The sequence below is a fragment of the Amblyomma maculatum genome, chromosome 1 (genome assembly GCF_055883805.1).
Source record: "Amblyomma maculatum isolate TAMU_Amacu chromosome 1, ASM5588380v1, whole genome shotgun sequence".
In the NCBI taxonomy this organism is placed as follows: domain Eukaryota; kingdom Metazoa; phylum Arthropoda; class Arachnida; order Ixodida; family Ixodidae; genus Amblyomma; species Amblyomma maculatum.
Window position 1 is genome coordinate 490,340,879 of NC_139344.1, and position 16,870 is coordinate 490,357,748.

Sequence of the window (16,870 nt, forward strand, 5' to 3'; positions counted from 1 at the left end):
AAACCACCTCTCGGTCAGATAGAAATGACCGGAGCAGTGCACAGAGATTTCTCGGGCAACCCCAGTTACCGAGCGAACTCAGAACCAGAGGATGCCAGACGCTGTCAAACGCTCCCCGGAAATCAATGGATATGAGCAGTGCGTGGAGGCCGTTGTTCCGTATTTCTCGTAATTTGGAAACTAACGCGTGTAAAGCCTGGACGGCTCCGCGTTGTCTTGTAAAGCCGAATTGGTTCGATTGGAGTAATTTGCGTCGCGATAGAAAGTGGTATAGTCTGGCGTATAATAAACGCTCTAACACTTTGCCGAATGTCGAATTCATGACTATTGGCCTGTATGAAGTGGGCATCTCCGGAGGCCGACCTGGCTTGGGCAAAAATATGATGCGCCCCTTCCGCCAGGCCACTGGGAAGTGACCCAGTTTCAAGGACGCATTGAAAATAAATAAGTAAAAATTAGGATGACGCCCCCAGAGTTCGCGTACTATGCGAGGCGTCATTCCGTCAAGACCCGACGCCGTCCCCAACTTGACGCGGGACACCGCCATGTCCACTTCGTCAGCGGTGAACGGCACATCGCCGGGCCCTCCTAGAGACGGGGACGCCGCAAATTGACGCATCTCCCTGTGGGCATCCGTATCGATTTCGTTTGTGTCGGACGCGACCTGACTATATAAAAGCGTCTGTGCTGTTTCCAGCACAGAGGACGTCATTGTTCCATCCGGCCGCTCCACTGATGTTAACAAAACGGGTGCAGAAAGCTTTTGGAACGCAATTTTGTACGGACGCCCGAAGACACCTGATCTGATTGATTGTCTTGCCAATTCTCTTAAATATGAGTCTCGGGCTTCCGAAACTTTGGAACGATATGTAGCCAATGCGGTGTAGTAAATGTCACCGTAGTATTTTCTAATTAAAATTTCAGTAGCTCTTTGATAGCGCCTACGCATGGCGCGCACCCTGGAGCGCTCGATAGTCAGCTCGGTCGTCCACCATTGGTTCGAATTATTGAATTGAAGTCGAGAAGTCGGACGGGTTCTTGTTTGATTTCGTTTCCTAAAGTGGTCGAATAGATATTGAAATTTTTGGAGAATTAAATCTAATGCTGCCGGTGAAGTCAAATGAGCTTTAGCAACGGCATCCATGTAACCTGATGACGAGAGTGAATTTAGTAAACGTGTAGTGCCCCTGTATGTAAGTCTGCGAACGTTTGTTTGTGTAGGTGAACCAAACCGTATTTCTATGTGTTTGTGTTCAGAAAATGTTATGTTATCTGTCACTGTCCACGTGTAACCTGCCCTAGCGAGTGATGGTGTAGCTAATGAGATATCTATCCAACTGTTTGTGTAACTTGTTGTATAGGTTGGAGGGGATGACGGATCGTTAAGGATTATAAGACCGGAACCCATAGCAAAGCCGAGGAACTCCGCTCCCCGCGCATCGCAGAGTTCCGGTCCCCAAGCAGTGTGTTTGGCGTTAAAGTCACCAACGACGACTGCTGGTGTGTCCTCCGTGTGTATGAGTGTTTGGCGTATATCGTCGAGTGTAGGTGTCATGGGGTAGTGTGGTGGTGCGTATGCTGAAATAAGTGTGAACGATGCCGTTGCTAATGAGCAAGAAATGGAAGTGACGCGTGATGAAGTGAACAATGGAAATATGTCGAATCGAGTGGTGCAGATGATTATCGCCGTGCGAGGATTGGACGGCGCCTTGAAAACTGTCCAATTGTGCGGTATGTTCGGTATTTCGTTCGCTCTCGTATAGGGGTCTGAAATTAAAGCGAAATCAAAATTTGCTTCCTTAATTCTATCTACCAATGCTGTAGTGGCATTTTTGCAGTGGTCCAAGTTGGCCTGGATGATTGAGAAAGCTACTTGAGATGTCATTTTAAAAAATTAGAAGCCGATTGAAAATTTGGAATAAAATGGGGAATAGATCTGCAAGAATGCCAATGTAATACGAGAGCAAACGAAACATCGATAGTGGCGACGCGTAGGAAAAAAAAAAAAAAAAAAAACCTACGCTCCACGTTTTAACTGCCTTGTTATTTGTTACTGCTTCTAAATTGACAGTATTTTCAAAGCGCCGTCCGCGTGCGTGGTTGATCAGGGCTGTGGGTGAGAGGGATGACCGAGTAATGTGAGAAACAATCGGGAGAGCTAATTGTTGCAATATAGGAAGTTGTTGGAAATTAATAGTGAATAACAATTTTAACAGAAAGGATGTGTTACTACGAATTATGGCATGTAAGCTCTTTAAGCGGGTTAATGATAAAAGTAGAGGAGAAATGTTCCGTCGTGATGATGTACAGTGTACGTCAGTTAAGAAACCTGTATGCTCGGTCTCCCTCTCGCCCAGTCCCAGACCACTGCAGCTACGGCGGGCCATAATCGGTTCGGTGGCGCATCCGAACCACTCTTTCTTGTAGTACAGGGCAGGTCTTGTCCCCGGCCCTGTGCGGCGGACCCTGCCGTCCTGCACGCCTGCAAACTGCGCACGCGACCGGCGCGTCTGCCGCCGTCTGCGTGCAGGAAGCCGCAGTGTGGTCACCCGCACAGCGCGTGCATACGGCGCGAGTAGCGTCGGTTGCCGCCCGGCAGTTTCGCCTTGAGTGGCCATATTGTGCGCAATATGTGCACATCGGGACGTGGAGGTCCTCGGCCACCTGCGCCGAGGACCAGCCGATGTTCAAGCGCCCCTTTGCCATAATTTTTCTGAAGTCGCCGGGCGACACTGAGACGACGTGAGTTTTGGTTCCGTCTCGTGCTTTAAATGTGTATCGCCGAGCTGCAGCGGTCTGGTCTAACTCTAAGTCGGGGTTTTTGCTAACTATATTTGCTATTAGCGAGTCGTCCGCTACATCCGGGTCCACGCCCCATACACGAATATGAGGTCGTCGCCTCTCCGCTATCCGTACGCTAAACGCGTTTGAGGTTACGGCGTTTGCCCTAACCGCCGCCTGAAGGTTTTCGATGGTAGTTCTGTCTTGTGCCACTATTGTTACGCCGTTTGAATTAGTCCGAATTTGTACAGGGCCGATGCCCGCGTCTTCTGGATTTATGTTTGCTTTTAAAGTTTGGACTACTTGCGCGGGTGTGACTGCGTCGGGGTTGGTTGGTGTGAGAAATGCCAAGTGGCCCTGTACTTGCCGTGGCGCAGGCGGAGGTGGCTGATTGGGTTCCGCTGGGAGCCCGGTGGAGGAGGCGACGACCTGTGCAAACGTTGCCGGATGGTGATGAGCCGGCGGAGACGTGAGGCTCGTCTGTAGCCAGACCTCCGCAGACGTAGCCCTGGCTCGTGCATCCACCGCGTCTTTTCTTTCGGTGCTCCACATTTTGCGGAGCACTTCCGCGCGAGCCCTCGCGTCCGACGCCAGGGAGTGGTACTCCGCGCAGTGAAGGATGATCACGTTGATCATCTGTGCGAGGGCCTGGCGAGCGTTGACGCCGATCTTGTTCTCGGGCGCCGCCAGGAACGCTGTTATCTTTTCTTGCTGTTTGGTCACGTCCGCGAATTGCGGCATCGCCGCAAAGTTAAGGTCGACTCTAGCCCGGTCCCGCTCCGGGTCAGCACACAGCGGGACATCCGTATCGGGCGTGGGCACGGGCTCAGGCATCGCAGAAACGGACCCCGTCGCCGGAGGGGTCGTGGCAAGATCAGTCGCCAACCGTGGGACTGATTGATCGGGATGTTGCCCCGTAAGGGCGGCAGAAACCGCAGAAGTGGTCGCATCAGTTGATGGGGACCCCGAACGGGCCAGATCCGAGTCCGGCACAGCCGCCACGGTCGCGTCGCCCCCATCCGAGAACGGGGACCGCGGCGTTTGGCCGCCACCGGGAGCGGGTGCAGAGCGGCCAGAGCCGGAGTCGGGAGACAGCGGGTGCGCCTCTGCAGCGCCGGTGCCAGAGGCAGTCTCCCGGCGGGCATCCGGCGAGCTCGATGCTGACGCCGCCGGTTGTTGAGGCGGCCCGGTGGGCGACGCCGACCTCGAGGACCTCGTGGTTGGCATGGGAGCGGTCGCGGGGGACCGCCTACCCGGCCACCACAAGGGCAGGACTGGACCGAGGCCTAAGCCTCGCTAGGGCAAGCGAGGCTATGTCCCTAGCCCGCAAAAAGCGGGCGGGGGGACCGTGCCGATCCGCGCAGGTCGCGGACGAGGTCCGAGAACCCGCGCAGCGCGATGGAGGTAGCGGTCCTACCCTGTGGCCGAAGCGCTGGCAGGCAGTCGCAGGATGTTGGCAGCCGAAGCAGGGCCGCCGCCGGAACCAAGTCGGAGATGTTCAGAGCCGCAAAATGCGGCTAAAAATACCGCCCGCGGGTCCGCAGGCCCGCAAGCGGAAGTCGCGACGCCGTCCGCGACCACTGCCGAAGGCCCGGGCAGCTCCGCAGGCAGGCAGAAAGGCAGGAGCGCCTGTAAAAAAGATAGGCCTCGCAGCTCGGAGCGAGGCTGCGGGGCAGATCGAACAAGGGCGCGAGCCTGGGTTGCGCGAGCAGCGGGAGCTCCGCGAAACACGTCCTACTCTTTCGACAGCTGCCGAAAGTTTGACTGCCCCAATCCAAAGTCTCATTCCTGACAATGTTGGAAAATAAATTCAAAAATAAAGCGGAATGAGAAAGAGCCTGCACCAGCTGAGCTATATCAGGCTTAAACCAATCAAAAATAAATGAAAAGGGCCCAGTCGGCCAAAGTGTTTAGTTTAGTGGAAAAAGCCAATTGAAAAAATAAAAAGTGGGCACGGTAACACATCTGCATCCTAAGGGCTCAACGAGCACAGAAGGTGGGCAAGCCTCGCAGAGCTGGTTTATTTTTCAAATACGTGAAAGACAATAGATGTGCCCAATTGGTTGCCTTCTTATATACACATCTTGGGGGGAAGTGAAGGACTAAATCACACAGAGACAAGTAGGAAAAAAATTAAAATGAAAGAGAAGGAAGAAAGGGTGAAGAATGATAAATAAATAGATAAGTGAAAGTAACAAGAAATAAATGAAAATAAGAAGTTGTAAAGGAAAAAGGAGAGAGAGAGAAAGAAAGAAAAAAAAAAATAAATAAATAAATAAGTAAAACCGAAACAAGGTGTGTCTTTATTTTCGTTGAAATTAGTAGTAGTGCATAGATATAAGGAAAATGTGCAGATATAACTGTGTCAATGTGTAATAACAAAAATAGTACATGCAATGATATTTTACAATTATACAATTCAAAAGTTTTGGCGCTTATTTACAAGTTTATATACATTTTGTACAATTTAGCTATATACAGAGAATAATAGAAAGGTTATGTACAGAAAGTGAAGGAAAAGAGAGGAAAGAGGAGAATCTAATAAATCAGAAATGTAGAAAGGAAAAAGACTGTTTTATAATACTTAGACGTAATCTACATTTCCATTCTAGAAGGGGCTGACAAGAATGCCCGCCTCAATTGGCCTGAATGGCCCCTCCCAGAAAAAGAAAATGCAGATTTATTAATTCTTTCTCGTGCGCTTATAGTCTTGTAATTTCGCACTTATAGCTGCGACAACTCTTTGTAAAAGGGCGCAGCATTTTTTATTATCCAGCCAGCCTCTCCAGTATGGTGTCGGTTGGTCGTCAGCATTGTTATGTGGTAAATGGGATGTTATGTCAGATGTGAGTGGACAATGTGTTATGTAGTGGTGTACAGTACCGTCAGGATGACCACATGGACATTGAGGTGAACTAGTTAGTCCGAATCGGTAAAAGTAAGCCGGAAATCGGCCGTGCCCTGTCAAGAGCGTCACTAGAGGCTTCGCCGGAGGAAATGTTTTAGGAATGTTAAAAACATTCGGAATCCAATCATAAATTAAAGAGCCGTGATTGTTCTCCCGCCACCAGGTTTGCCATTGCGCTTTTACAGAATGTTTAAAGGCGCTGCGTACGGAAATTTTGGATATACCGGAATATCGAATTCTTGTAGATTTGTACGCCTTAGACGCAATGGTGTCCGCTATTTCATTTCCTAAAATTCCCTTGTGGGCAGGAACATGAAATAAGTTTACGGGGCGGTCAGAGGCCACAGTTCTTAAAAGGTTTTTAATGGCATTGATTTTTGGGTCCGATGTTAGGTAGTTCGAAAGGGCATTGAGTACTGAGAGAGAATCTGTATAAATATATACAGGTGACGTTGCTCTCTGATCTTTCAAATACAGCAATGCCTCTTCGAGTGCTATTTTTTCGGCGCAATACGCGCTATTAGCCAATTCGACCCGAAACCGGCCTACTGCTAATATTCGGCCGGTTTTCGTGAGAGCCACGAATGCAGCACCTGCAGCCGTGGAGGTATATGAGCCGTCCGTGAAGACATGAAGCGCCGGCTGCAACGCCATCGCCGCCGCCGCAGCCATGTCCAAACGAACGTGCTCAAACGAAATGACCTCCGACGGATGCTGAAGAGCCTCGTCAAAAGGTGATGCCATATCAGAAGCGAGGAATGTTTTTTGTCCGAATTTGGTGTCTGATCTTAGTACGAATAATCTAAACTCTGCGTTTAACCTGTCTAGGTCAAACTGCAGAGGTGGGGCATGCATTAAAATTTGGAGCGCCCGTGTGCTCGTTGTGGAGTAGGCTCCCGCCAACGCCATTAGCGGGGCCCGCTGCACAGATATTAATCTAGCACGAAGTCCTGAGTGGGGACACTCAGTCCACCACACAGGGGACGCATAAGTGAGAGTGGGCAGAATGACTTGTTTATACAATGCTCTGAGCTGCTCAGGCGGGAGAGTGCCGCTCATGCGCAGGAGAGTCGCAAGACGCGCGGCGAGCATCTCGGATCGCTCCTTGAGATATTCGCCATGGGCTATGAACGACAAGGTGCGATCAATGAAGACGCCGAGCACCCGGATAGTCGGTCTGAACTTAAGACAGACGCCATCCAGGCGAACGGTTGGGGGAGTGCGCCCCATTCCCCCCCTAGGGGGCGAGATCAGGACGCACTCCGTCTTCTGTGCGCAGATAGTAACTCTTGCCGTCTTCGCCCATGTCGTCACTCGTCCGAGCGCATCCTCCGCCAGAGTCTGTAAAACTCTCCTGCTAGGCCCAGGCACAATGACGACGACGTCGTCTGCGTAGGCCTGAAGCGTCACTCCTTCCGGCATCTGCTGCTCTAGCAGTCCACGCACCACTATGTTCCAGAGGAGCGGTGACAGAGGAGAACCCTGTGGGCTGCCTAAGGTGGGACGCGCAACCGCGTCGCCCGCTTTGGAGCGGTACACCACCTCACGGTCGGACAGGAATGACCTGAGCAGTGCACAGAGGTTTCTCGGACATCCCCATTGTCGAAGCGATGCAAGGACTAGGGGATGCCAGACACTGTCGAAAGCTCCCCTGAAATCAATAGATATGAGCAGGGCGTGGAGTCCTTCTGCCCTTAACTCTCTAACTTTGGAAATTAGGTTGTGAAGAGCATTGACTGCTCCTCTTTGCTTTGTAAAGCCGAATTGATTTGTGTGCAAAAGATTTCTTCTCGCCATGAAATGATACAACCTCCCATACATGAGGCGCTCCAACACTTTGCCCAGTGTTGAATTCATCACTATGGGTCTGTAGGATGATGTTGCCTCTGACGGCCTGCCTGGTTTTGGGAGAAAAATTATTCGGCCTTTTCTCCAAATTAGAGGGAAATGTCCCAAACGCAAGGCGGAAGAAAATACGAATAATAAAAATTCTGGTTTTAATTTCCATAATTCCTGGACAAATCGTGGCGTTACGCCGTCTAGTCCCGATGCTGTTCCTTGTTTCACCCTAGAGACTGCTAAGTGAACTTCTCCATAAGTGAAAGGAATATCATCGGGTCCTCCAAAATTTGGATCAGCCGCGAGTGCTCGAATCTCCGAATGAGATGGGGTATCAATGTTAAAATTATCGGAAGGTACCTGATTGTTTAATAATAATTGTGCGGTTTCCAATGTGGACGTAGTTAATGATCCGTCCTCCCTTTGTATGGGAGGAAGGATGACAGGGGCCTGTAATTTGGAAAATGCAATTTTGAACGTATGACCGAATATGTTGGATTTTAATGAATCCTTGGCAATGTTTTTCATTTCGGAGGTTCGAGCATGCGCGACGTTGATTCTATATATTCTTAAAGCCTGATAATAATCCTTGCCGAATTGTTGTCTCAATAGGTAATCTTTTGTTCTTTGGTATCTGCGGCGTAACGCCCTGACCTTTGACTTTTCTAATGCCAATTCTTGTGTCCACCAATTATTGAAATTTGTAGTTGAATTTGGTTTGTTTGATCGTGGTGATAAGTTCTTCCGTCTTAGGCGTTCAAAAATTTCGTAAAATTTAGTGACGACTAATTCCAAGGACTCCGGCGAAGCCAAATAAGCCCCAACTACCGCATCAAAAAAGTGCAATTTAGATAATGATTTTAGTAATCTTGTTAAACCCAAATGTGTTAATCGAGGTTCTGTGTTACGACGTGTGTTTCCCAATGTGACTGTTATGTGTTTGTGCTCTGAAAATGTGAGTGTGTCTGACACCTGCCATGACGCCCCCAAAAGCATCAACGCCGGAGATGCCATGGTGACGTCAATCCAGCTGTCAGTGTAATCGTTTGTGTATGTTGGAGGAGATGCCGGGTTGTTCATGAAGACTAAGCCAGAGGCCATGGCGAATTGTAATAATTCGCCTCCGCGCGCGTCGGAATGGCTTGGGCCCCATACTACGTGTTTTGCATTGAAGTCTCCTGCGACTGTCATCGGCATCTCCTCCGTTAGTGTCATGGCGTGTGTAATGTCATGTAATGTTGAAGACATTGGGAAGTGAGGTGGAGCGTATGCACTTACGAGAAGTAATGATGCGGTAGTTGTTGTGCACACTAGCGCTACAACTCTAGGTGTAATGAGTATGGGGAACATGTTGAATGTTGTGTGTGTAGCAATGATGGCGCATCGCGGCTTGGATGGTGCTGCAAATATAATCCAGTTGGGAGGGACGCCTGTAATTTTGTCTGCGACGGTATAAGGGTCTGATATTAGTGCATAATCGTAATTACCATTTTTCATGCTGTCTATTAATACAGGGGTCGCATTTTTACTATGGTCTAAATTAGCCTGAATGAATGAGATTGAAAGATTAGCTGTCATTTTTGTTTAACGGAATCGAAATGAAGAAACGAAATTTTGAACATCTGTAGCGACCCCTTGTATGTAAATTGAAGGAAATATGCGTCCCACCCAAAAAAAAAAAATAGGAAGATTGGCCTGCACAGTGGCGATGGTATAGATGGGAATATTTGAAGTAATATAAAATGAGTGAGGGAAGAAAAATTGGCAGGTCATAAAGAATAAAATAGATGAAAAAACCATCATATCTGGGCATGCCAAGGTAATGTCTGAATGTGTCGGATGGTCGGCTGGAAGTTGTAGTTCCCCTTCAGTGTTTGCTATATCCTCCCAGGTGAGTTCACTAAAAATAAATGTGGCCGTCAGATTGGACGCGCCAAAACCTGTAGAGAAAATATTAAAAGAAAAGAAATAAACCCTTCCAGCCGAACCGCCCAGAGACTCGCACCAGTAGCTTAATCTAAAAGGCAACCACGAGCGCCACGATGCGCCATCACCGCCGTACCCATACTCATTTCTTAATAAACTGCGAAGAAGGAATGTGAGGAAAGAACCTAAGTGGGGAAAACCTGGGAGCCGCCGTTGGAAAAAATTTTGATATGAGCGAAAGAGGAAGGATATAACAGCACTGTGGTTTGTTAGAAAATAAGAAGCTATGAAGAAGTTTACGGTAGGGTATAGAAAAGATATACTGGAAAGAGTAATCAAAGAAAAGATGGTGCTGTTATTGTAAGATGTTTTATATGAAACAGTACTGAAGACGTTTCCCGACGAGTGCGTGCAATCGCCTGCAAAGCACCCGTCTCTGAGGATAGGAATTAAGAACTGAGCGGCTCCCTGGTCCCCCCTTACCTTAGGTAAGCGGTTAAGAGTGTCCATAATCGGTTCTTGACCGCAGACGGGCGAGACGTGCAGCCAGGATAGGGCAGTCATGAGAACCCGCCCTATGCGGCTGTCCCTCGCGCCCCGCCCTGCGACACACCGCACAGGCCGTTGCCGAGTTGTCTGTTGCGGTGCAGTCATTGACTGTGTGCGGACCTGCACACCGCGTGCAGACAGCGTGCGTCGCGTCCGCACTGACTCGGCAACTGCGTCTGGAGTGGCCATAAGTTGCGCAAAAGGTGCACATGGGTATGTGCAGGTCTTCTGCTACTAGCGCTGACGACCAACCGATCGTAAGTCTACCTTTGGCGATAACTCTGTTAAAGGCGTCTGGCGCCATGGATAAAACGTGTGTCTTCGTACCATCGCGGGACCGGAACGTGTACCTTCGAGTGGTCGTCTGTGGATCGAGATTTATGCCGGGATTTTTCGCGTTTATGTTCGCAATGATGTTGTCATCGGCGACATCAGGGTCTACACCCCAGACTCTGACATGAGGTCTGCACCGGTCAATTACGCGGATGGATAAAGCATTTCTCGTAACCTCGTTCGACTCCACGGCCACTCGAAGATTATCGACCGTCTGACGGTCGCGCGCCAAAACTGTTACGCCTGCGGCTGTTTGTCTTAGCGTCACCGGCCCGATGCCAGCATCCTCTGGATTAATGTTGGATTTTAAAGTTTGAATTAATTGAGCTGGTGTCGCAGAGTCCGGCGCCGCGGATGTTAGGTACGCTACGTGGTTAACTTGCCGCACAGATGGAGCTTGCGTCGTCATGGGTTGTTGCGTCGGAAGCCGGGTGGTGTCTGTGGTGGGTGTGCCGGTGGGCAGGGCGTCCGCAAAAGTGGGCTGAGCCGCGGTTGTCGACATGGCCCTGAGTCGGGCCTCCGCAGCCTCCGCACGAGATCTGGCTTCGGCGGAGTCCTTTTTCTCAGAGTACCACATTGCTCTGAGGATCTCCGCACGGCCTCGGGCGTCGGATGCCAGCGCCTGGTATGTAGAACAAGAATCGAGCATTTTAGAAAAAAGGTTTGTTATAAATACTCTTGCCTGTACTCCGATTTTGTGCTCTGGCGCATTTAAGTATCCGACCAGGGTTTCGTGAAGATTCGTTACTGTTGTAAATGGCGGCATCGCTTCGAATCCCAGGTTGAGGGTGGTTTGCGGGAGCGAGCCCGCCGCAGAAGGTTGCACCGACTCCGGATCGCCGAGGCGCCTGTCGTCAGAGACGCGGTCGTCAAGATCGCGGTCCCGTGGCGACGAAGTCGGTTGTCGCAAGGTCGTTGGTGAAACCGCGTTGTCATTGTCAGGCGCCGCACTGGGGCTCGAATCCAAAGCCCCTTGCGGCACCTGGGCCATGACCGCGTCGCCGTAGTCGGAAAACGGTGACCGGGACGGCGGCGTTTGAGCCACCAAAGTGCCCGGCTGCGATGTTTCGTCGAGCGAAATTCCGCGCGGCGATGCCGCACCCGATGTAGCTCCCGCAGGCGACCTCGTGGGGGACGGGTTGACGTTGTCCATGTCCGCGGTCGCGGGGGACCGCTTACCCGGCCACCACCGTTGCAGGGTGCGGCCGGAGTTAGGCCTCGCCGCAGGTCAGCGGGGCCAGCCTGAGGCTAAGTCCGAAGGCCGGAAAAATGCGGCCGCAAAATCGGGAGTGACCGGCGGAGGTCACGCTCGAGAACCGGGTGCGCCCGCGGATCTCAAGGCGCAGAACTCACGCGGCTCAGGTGTTGAGGCTGGTCAGTTCGCCCAGAAGCCACTTCATGTGCCGGCGCAGATGTTGGTCGCAGTGTCGGGCTGTGATGTCAGAGTCCCAAACCGCAAAAAGCGGCCAAAAAACCGCTAGCGGACCTAGCGGTCCGCCCTAGGAGGCCGCCGGCACACGTTGAGTTTGAATCCACCGGCCCTGGGGTGGCCCAGGAGTCTTAAAAGGGCGACCGGTAGGCTTAGCAGGCGAACAGATTTCCTGCAAAGGAAGAAGAAGCAGAGCCAGGCACGGGGAGCGCTGCGCGAGTCCCGGGAGCTCCGAAAAACACGTCCTACTCTTTCGACAAAGGGCGACCGGTAGGCTTAGCAGGCGAACAGATTTCCTGCAAAGGAAGAAGAAGCAGAGCCAGGCACGGGGAGCGCTGCGCGAGTCCCGGGAGCTCCGAAAAACACGTCCTACTCTTTCGGCGAACAGATTTCCTGCAAAGGAAGAAGAAGCAGAGCCAGGCACGGGGAGCGCTGCGCGAGTCCCGGGAGCTCCGAAAAACACGTCCTACTCTTTCGACAGCTGTCGAAAGAGTAGGACGTGTTTTTCGGAGCTCCCGGGACTCGCGCAGCGCTCCCCGTGCCTGGCTCTGCTTCTTCTTCCTTTGCAGGAAATCTGTTCGCCTGCTAAGCCTACCGGTCGCCCTTTTAAGACTCCTGGGCCACCCCAGGGCCGGTGGATTCTACCTCAACGTGTGCCGGCGGCCTCCGCGGGCGGACCGCTAGGTCCGCTAGCGGTTTTTTGGCCGCTTTTTGCGGTTTGGGACTCTGACATCACAGCCCGACACTGCGACCAACATCTGCGCCGGCACCTGAAGTGGCTTCTGGGCGAACTGACCAGCCTCAACACCTGAGCCGCGTGAGTTCTGCGCCTTGAGATCCGCGGGCGCACCCGGTTCTCGAGCGTGACCTCCGCCGGTCACTCCCGATTTTGCGGCCGCATTTTTCCGGCCTTCGGACTTAGCCTCAGGCTGGCCCCGCTGACCTGCGGCGAGGCCTAACTCCGGCCGCACCCTGCAACGGTGGTGGCCGGGTAAGCGGTCCCCCGCGACCGCGGACATGGACAACGTCAACCCGTCCCCCACGAGGTCGCCTGCGGGAGCTACATCGGGTGCGGCATCGCCGCGCGGAATTTCGCTCGACGAAACATCGCAGCCGGGCACTTTGGTGGCTCAAACGCCGCCGTCCCGGTCACCGTTTTCCGACTACGGCGACGCGGTCATGGCCCAGGTGCCGCAAGGGGCTTTGGATTCGAGCCCCAGTGCGGCGCCTGACAATGACAACGCGGTTTCACCAACGACCTTGCGACAACCGACTTCGTCGCCACGGGACCGCGATCTTGACGACCGCGTCTCTGACGACAGGCGCCTCGGCGATCCGGAGTCGGTGCAACCTTCTGCGGCGGGCTCGCTCCCGCAAACCACCCTCAACCTGGGATTCGAAGCGATGCCGCCATTTACAACAGTAACGAATCTTCACGAAACCCTGGTCGGATACTTAAATGCGCCAGAGCACAAAATCGGAGTACAGGCAAGAGTATTTATAACAAACCTTTTTTCTAAAATGCTCGATTCTTGTTCTACATACCAGGCGCTGGCATCCGACGCCCGAGGCCGTGCGGAGATCCTCAGAGCAATGTGGTACTCTGAGAAAAAGGACTCCGCCGAAGCCAGATCTCGTGCGGAGGCTGCGGAGGCCCGACTCAGGGCCATGTCGACAACCGCGGCTCAGCCCACTTTTGCGGACGCCCTGCGCACCGGCACACCCACCACAGACACCACCCGGCTTCCGACGCAACAACCCATGACGACGCAAGCTCCATCTGTGCGGCAAGTTAACCACGTAGCGTACCTAACATCCGCGGCGCCGGACTCTGCGACACCAGCTCAATTAATTCAAACTTTAAAATCCAACATTAATCCAGAGGATGCTGGCATCGGGCCGGTGACGCTAAGACAAACAGCCGCAGGCGTAACAGTTTTGGCGCGCGACCGTCAGACGGTCGATAATCTTCGAGTGGCCGTGGAGTCGAACGAGGTTACGAGAAATGCTTTATCCATCCGCGTAATTGACCGGCGCAGACCTCATGTCAGAGTCTGGGGTGTAGACCCTGCTGTCGCCGATGACAACATCATTGCGAACATAAACGCGAAAAATCCCGGCATAAATCTCGATCCACAGACGACCACTCGAAGGTACACGTTCCGGTCCCGCGATGGTACGAAGACACACGTTTTATCCATGGCGCCAGACGCCTTTAACAGAGTTATCGCCAAAGGTAGACTTACGATCGGTTGGTCGTCAGCGCTAGTAGCAGAAGACCTGCACATACCCATGTGCACCTTTTGCGCAACTTATGGCCACTCCAGACGCAGTTGCCGAGTCAGTGCGGACGCGACGCACGCTGTCTGCACGCGGTGTGCAGGTCCGCACACAGTCAATGACTGCACCGCAACAGACAACTCGGCAACGGCCTGTGCGGTGTGTCGCAGGGCGGGGCGCGAGGGACAGCCGCATAGGGCGGGTTCTCATGACTGCCCTATCCTGGCTGCACGTCTCGCCCGTCTGCGGTCAAGAACCGATTATGGACACTCTTAACCGCTTACCTAAGGTAAGGGGGGACCAGGGAGCCGCTCAGTTCTTAATTCCTATCCTCAGAGACGGGTGCTTTGCAGGCGATTGCACGCACTCGTCGGGAAACGTCTTCAGTACTGTTTCATATAAAACATCTTACAATAACAGCACCATCTTTTCTTTGATTACTCTTTCCAGTATATCTTTTCTATACCCTACCGTAAACTTCTTCATAGCTTCTTATTTTCTAACAAACCACAGTGCTGTTATATCCTTCCTCTTGCGCTCATATCAAAATTTTTTCCAACGGCGGCTCCCAGGTTTTCCCCACTTAGGTTCTTTCCTCACATTCCTTCTTCGCAGTTTATTAAGAAATGAGTATGGGTACGGCGGTGATGGCGCATCGTGGCGCTCGTGGTTGCCTTTTAGATTAAGCTACTGGTGCGAGTCTCTGGGCGGTTCGGCTGGAAGGGCTTATTTCTTTTCTTTTAATATTTTCTCTACAGGTTTTGGCGCGTACAATCTGACGGCCACATTTATTTTTAGTGAACTCACCTGGGAGGATATAGCAAACACTGAAGGGGAACTACAACTTCCAGCCGACCATCCGACACATTCAGACATTACCTTGGCATGCCCAGATATGATGGTTTTTTCATCTATTTTATTCTTTATGACCTGCCAATTTTTCTTCCCTCACTCATTTTATATTACTTCAAATATTCCCATCTATACCATCGCCACTGTGCAGGCCAATCTTCCTATTTTTTTTTTTTTTTTGGGTGGGACGCATATTTCCTTCAATTTACATACAAGGGGTCGCTACAGATGTTCAAAATTTCGTTTCTTCATTTCGATTCCGTTAAACAAAAATGACAGCTAATCTTTCAATCTCATTCATTCAGGCTAATTTAGACCATAGTAAAAATGCGACCCCTGTATTAATAGACAGCATGAAAAATGGTAATTACGATTATGCACTAATATCAGACCCTTATACCGTCGCAGACAAAATTACAGGCGTCCCTCCCAACTGGATTATATTTGCAGCACCATCCAAGCCGCGATGCGCCATCATTGCTACACACACAACATTCAACATGTTCCCCATACTCATTACACCTAGAGTTGTAGCGCTAGTGTGCACAACAACTACCGCATCATTACTTCTCGTAAGTGCATACGCTCCACCTCACTTCCCAATGTCTTCAACATTACATGACATTACACACGCCATGACACTAACGGAGGAGATGCCGATGATAGTCGCAGGAGACTTCAATGCAAAACACGTAGTATGGGGCCCAAGCCATTCCGACGCGCGCGGAGGCGAATTATTACAATTCGCCATGGCCTCTGGCTTAGTCTTCATGAACAACCCGGCATCTCCTCCAACATACACAAACGATTACACTGACAGCTGGATTGACGTCACCATGGCATCTCCGGCGTTGATGCTTTTGGGGGCGTCATGGCAGGTGTCAGACACACTCACATTTTCAGAGCACAAACACATAACAGTCACATTGGGAAACACACGTCGTAACACAGAACCTCGATTAACACATTTGGGTTTAACAAGATTACTAAAATCATTATCTAAATTGCACTTTTTTGATGCGGTAGTTGGGGCTTATTTGGCTTCGCCGGAGTCCTTGGAATTAGTCGTCACTAAATTTTACGAAATTTTTGAACACCTAAGACGGAAGAACTTATCACCACGATCAAACAAACCAAATTCAACTACAAATTTCAATAATTGGTGGACACAAGAATTGGCATTAGAAAAGTCAAAGGTCAGGGCGTTACGCCGCAGATACCAAAGAACAAAAGATTACCTATTGAGACAACAATTCGGCAAGGATTATTATCAGGCTTTAAGAATATATAGAATCAACGTCGCGCATGCTCGAACCTCCGAAATGAAAAACATTGCCAAGGATTCATTAAAATCCAACATATTCGGTCATACGTTCAAAATTGCATTTTCCAAATTACAGGCCCCTGTCATCCTTCCTCCCATACAAAGGGAGGACGGATCATTAACTACGTCCACATTGGAAACCGCACAATTATTATTAAACAATCAGGTACCTTCCGATAATTTTAACATTGATACCCCATCTCATTCGGAGATTCGAGCACTCGCGGCTGATCCAAATTTTGGAGGACCCGATGATGTTCCTTTCACTTATGGAGAAGTTCACTTAGCAGTCTCTAGGGTGAAACAAGGAACAGCATCGGGACTAGACGGCGTAACGCCACGATTTGTCCAGGAATTATGGAAATTAAAACCAGAATTTTTATTATTCGTATTTTCTTCCGCCTTGCGTTTGGGACATTTCCCTCTAATTTGGAGAAAAGGCCGAATAATTTTTCTCCCAAAACCAGGCAGGCCGTCAGAGGCAACATCATCCTACAGACCCATAGTGATGAATTCAACACTGGGCAAAGTGTTGGAGCGCCTCATGTATGGGAGGTTGTATCATTTCATGGCGAGAAGAAATCTTTTGCACACAAATCAATTCGGCTTTACAAAGCAAAGAGGAGCAGTCAATGCTCTTCACAACCTA